This window comes from Rutidosis leptorrhynchoides, chromosome 6, assembly GCF_046630445.1.
Source record: "Rutidosis leptorrhynchoides isolate AG116_Rl617_1_P2 chromosome 6, CSIRO_AGI_Rlap_v1, whole genome shotgun sequence".
In the NCBI taxonomy this organism is placed as follows: Eukaryota; Viridiplantae; Streptophyta; class Magnoliopsida; order Asterales; family Asteraceae; genus Rutidosis; species Rutidosis leptorrhynchoides.
Window position 1 is genome coordinate 404739644 of NC_092338.1, and position 5614 is coordinate 404745257.

Sequence of the window (5614 nt, forward strand, 5' to 3'; positions counted from 1 at the left end):
AGTTTTACAGTAACAGATACGCTAAGATATGAATTAGCAGATACGCTAAGATATGAGTTTTGTCTATACACTAATCATGCAGTCAATGCAGTAAGATGTTTTTAGACTAAGAATAATGAGCAGGTAATTTCCTGAGGATAATAAGCAGGTAATTTTCGACACGAAATGATAAGCAAAACTTTTGACATGCAGACACGGTCGAAGTTCAGACTCACTAATGCATCTAAACAACTATCAGTTATACACACTAATGCAAGACCACCGCTCTGATACCAACTCTAACAACCCGTCCTAATTCATCTGGACGAATACATTACATTTGGTTACGTCGCGAGGTACTTGACCTCTATATGATACATTTTACAAACGTTGCATTCGTTTTTAAAAGACAAACTTTCTTTACATCGAAAGTTGACGGCATGCATACCATTTCATAATATATCCAATCTATAAATGACTTGATAATAATCTTGATGAACTCAATGACTCGAATGCAACGTCTTTTGAAATATGTCACGAATGACTCCAAGTAATATCTCTAAAAATGAGCAAATGCACAGCGGAAGATTTCTTTCATACCTGAGATTGAACATGCTTTCAAGTGTCAACCAAAAGGTTGGTGAGTTCATAGGTTTATCATAAGCAATAAAATTCATCATTTTGATAGACCACAAGATTTAAATACAGTACACCTATCTCGTGTACAAAACTATTTTTCATAATGCTTAGTAGAGTAGGTTCGTATCCTTTTCTCCCCCGTAGGTTGCCTCGCAATTTTTAAATAACCGTACACATATCTCGTGCACAAAAATAATACACATAACCTGTGTATAAAAATCATTCTCTCGATACATAACATTCACTTTTCATTCATTGCTTGGCTTGGTAACCGACCTTAACATATAATGTGCATCAATAATATCCCCAAAACAGAACATCTCGTCTGTATAATATATAAACCTCGAAGTACTAAACACCACACCCACTAGCTCTTCCGTCTAGTGAACATTCTGGGTGGGGGTGTTAAACCCGGTAGCTACCTTTAGGATTCGCGTGAATTAGGGCCATACCCGTTTCTAATTCTTAGGTTACCAAACAATAATAATCAGGGAAAAAATATTCACAACAATTAGTGGCAATTATCACGTCCAACTAATTCAATAATAATCCACAGAACTTCTGTCTGCATAATAATTCGATCGAGGAATGTTTTGCTTGTGTCTATCTCGTCAAACATTTATAAAAGCATTTCATGTATTCGCAATTCAAAAATATATTTCAAAATCATTTAATAAAGCAGTTGTAAAAACAGCACATGTATTTTCAGTCCCAAAAATGTAAAGAGTAAAAGGGAATCAAATGAACTCACAATACGATATTTTGTAGTAAAAATATGCAAACAACGGAACTGAACAATGCAGCGTTGGCCTCGGATTCATGAACCTCAAGAAGTAGTTCTTAAAAAAAATGCCCAAGTCCGGGTTTGAACCCGCGACCCGCTAACCCTAAAACATACCCAAATCGTTCCTCTACCGTATACTTTCTGTTTTAACTCATAGTCTATATCTATTTAACTAGTATTTTCCTTTTCAAGCCCAACAACAGTCAAGTACACGACTCAACAGCAAGCACAAGCCCAACAGCAGCTTTTATTGCTAATTTAAAAAAAAAATAATGCCGTCCCCTAGTTTCGAACCCGTGGCCTCTAGTTCCCCAACACAACACCCTAACTATTTCTCTGATTCTGTTTTTCTTTTATATATCATATTCGAATTTTATTTAACCTGTTTCCAATATTCATCATTTACAGCATCCTCTTTATCACTCATCCTTCTCAATATCTAATCATCATCTTCCTTTAATTATCGAGCATCATTATCATCTATCATAATTCATTAATCATCATCGTCATTCCTAACATCATCATCATTTCATAAACTTAGTCCTCATCTAATCCTAATCAAAATCATTATCCATCATCGAAATCAAAATACTACACATATTATCTAACATAAACCTTCCTAACCTCATCATCATTTTCGTGCCTCATTTTATGATTAAACCATAATCTTCATCATCTTATGCTCATCATCATACAATCACCTCACGTATCATAATCATAATATAATCATTATTATAAGCGGTTCATAATCATCATTCGATTAACACTATGAAACCATCTCGTTATCATTATTATTCTTTCCAGCCCAACCGAGCACATGGCTCTCGGCCTAACCAATAACCCGATATTGTACATTCAATTAGATTATAACGGCCCAACAGAAAAATAAAACTTATCAGCGCACTTGGCTAAACCCATTTGCAATCCATATTACTCGGCCCAAGCTGTGAATTAACATCGGCAGAAAAAATATAGGGACGAGATAGAGAATAAAAGTGGATTGTGCCTTGACCCTACCCACTTGCATAACCTTTCAAACCACTTCAATCCAATAATAGTTTAATAGATCAGGTTGTTTTCATCAACAATATAAAAAATATTTCTGTTTGCATTCCCTATACGAAGCAACAGCAGGTCCTGATATAATTTATGTGGGTTTGTTACTTGAGTGCTAGTCGAACACAACATAACTGCAGCAGAGGTTTCGCCTGAATAAGTGATGATTGAGTGGTGTTTTACGGCTGTAGAACGCAGCTGAAGGTGACGGTTATATACTATTTTGGTGGTGGTTTTCGTGGGTTGAGGTGGTAATGGTGTTTGAATGATGGTCGATGGTATGAAGGTTGGGATGATGAGGATGATGTTTTTTTTTTTTAATCGGGTAACAAAAATGGCGATCAATGGGTTAATTAAGGTGATGATTGAATGATGGTTAAATGAATGGTGATTGAACGAAGAACAAGTGGATGATGGTTTCGGAGGGACTCGTCGAATTGAAGAACAAGGATGGTTCAAGCATTAGTCGCGTAAGTTTGTTAATCTAGTGATAATCAAATTGAAAAACAGAAGAAAAAAACAATAATAGTTGTAGTCGTATGACTTAAGGTTTTAGCTATGGTGGTTGTCTTTAGTGAGTAATGGTGGTGATTTGGTGTTCTTGGAAGAAAATGATTGAGGCGGGTGAACCATGGTGGTTGTGGTTTAAAGTGGTGGTGGCACACGGTTGTTTGGTAGTGTTGTGGTGTTGGGTTCGAATAGAAGATGAAACACTAGTAAGTAGAGATGGCGAGTAGTGGTCATGGGTCGAAGAGGAATTGTGAGCCAAGATGATGATCAACGGTTGTACTGGTGGTTAGTGCAGGAGAAGCACAAATGGTTGTATCTTAGTGTCTCTCTATGCAATCTGTATATGCATTTTATATATAGAGAGATGGTTTGGTTGGTTATGGTTTAATAATACAGTGATAAATAGAAAATAACAAGTGGGTATATAGATATAAAATTTCGATAAAGAAGAAACAATAATTCACATAATATTATAGTTTAAAAATTTGAAACGTGCACTTAATTTGAATACAGGAAAGCCACCATTTCCTATTCTGTAATAACCCGTCCTTATCCACCTAGACGTAGTCATCAACATTTGGTCCCATTGCGATGATCGACTCCAAGTAATGTCCTTAAAATGAGCTTATGCACAGCGGAAGACCTAATTCATACCTGAGAATAAACATGCTTAAAAGTGTCAACCAAAAGGTTGGTGAGTTTATAGGTTTATCATAACAATCATTTCAATATTTTAATAGACCACAAGATTTCATAATCATAAACATAATACACTCGCAAGTGTATGTAAAGCATTCTAAGTGGTTGAGCACTTGATAACCATACTTAACATTTAATCAACGTCGCATATTCCCTTTATTATGAAATCTCACTACACCGTACCAAGTGTAGTTACGAAACGAAGTACTGTGCAACCGTTGAATACTGGTCGTCCAGTCCGGTTGGGGTTGTCAGGCCCGATAGATCTATCAACAGGATTCGCGTTTACAATACCCATGTAAATAGTAGTTACCAAGCTACAGGGAAATATACCAGTGGTACAACTCAACGTAGAATATATTTTTAAGTACTTGTGTCTATTTTGTAAACATTTATAAAAACAGCGCATGTATTCTCAGAACAAAAATATATATTGCAAAAGCAATTAAAAAGGGAGCAAATGAAACTCACAATACTGTATTTTGTAGTAAATATACATATTACGTCATTGAACAAGTATAGGGTTGGCCTCGGATTCACGAACCTATATCATTTGTATATATATTAACACATATAGTAGTAATCGAACAAATTTATGAATTATTAGTGAATTAATCGTTATTTTAATTATGTGTTTTGTTAATAACCTAATTATTTACATTTATTAATCTTTATTATAAAATATTAATATAGTTATGTGATATATATAAAATAAGATTTTATAACTAATCGTTATTTGATAAAATAATATTGGCAATAATAATAATTAAAAAGTTATTTTATTTTACAATAATAATAGTAATAATAGTACTAATAATAATAATATAAATGTTACTTTTTATTAATGATAATTTTTAATAAAGAAAATGATAGTTTTTGATGATAAAATAATAATTTTTGTAGAAATACTTTTCAATAATAATAGTAGTTTTTACATAAAGATAAGTTTAATAATAATGGTAATGAAAATAATAATTTTAATAATAGTACTTAATAATAATAATGATAGTAATAATGATTTAACTATAATCTTATTAATAATAATAATAATAATAATAATAATAATAATAATAATAATAATAATAATAATAATAATAATAATAATAATAATAATACATGATGATTAATACTTATAATAATAATAATAATAATAATAATAATAATAATAATAATAATAATAATAATAATAATAATAATAATAATAATAATAATAATAATAATAATAATAATAATAATAATAATAATCAAAATAATAATAATAATCAAAATAATAAAATACTACCTTCATGTAACAAGCTCTTAAAAAAAATAATCGTCATTGCCCGGGCTCGAACCCGAGTCCTCTCGCTTAACCATAACACTCCCTAACCGTCCCTCCATTTCATCTTTTCTGTTTTAATTATGGATTAAATCCTTTTACCCCTTACTCGTTTATTTTCATTTTCCTAATCCCACCATCATCAACATCTATTTAGTACATGCATAATCATCACTTTTACCGATTATCATTATCATAAACCATACATCATTAATTCATCATTGTTACATCGTAATCGTTTCATCACTTGTATTATGATAATCGTCGATTAAAGCTTCATTATCATTATCTCTTTCGTCTCCATCATACATTATCACGATCGATATTATCAACTTATATTATCTTCTTCACCTCTCTTATCATCATCATCTTATATCAATACCACATACATGTTTTCGGCACAATGTAAAGCCCAATCACAAGTTCTAAAACGAGTTGGCCCAAGAAATCAATCATCTAAGCCCACTTAGTATAAAGGCCTGCGGCTAGTTACTGAATAATAAAATGGAACGTTTACAGAGTTATTATTATTATTATTATATAAGATAGTCTTGGTCCACCATTTCATGAACTAGCATTTTCTAATTTATGTTTGTCGGCAATCAAACAAAAGGACAGGCGACAAATAA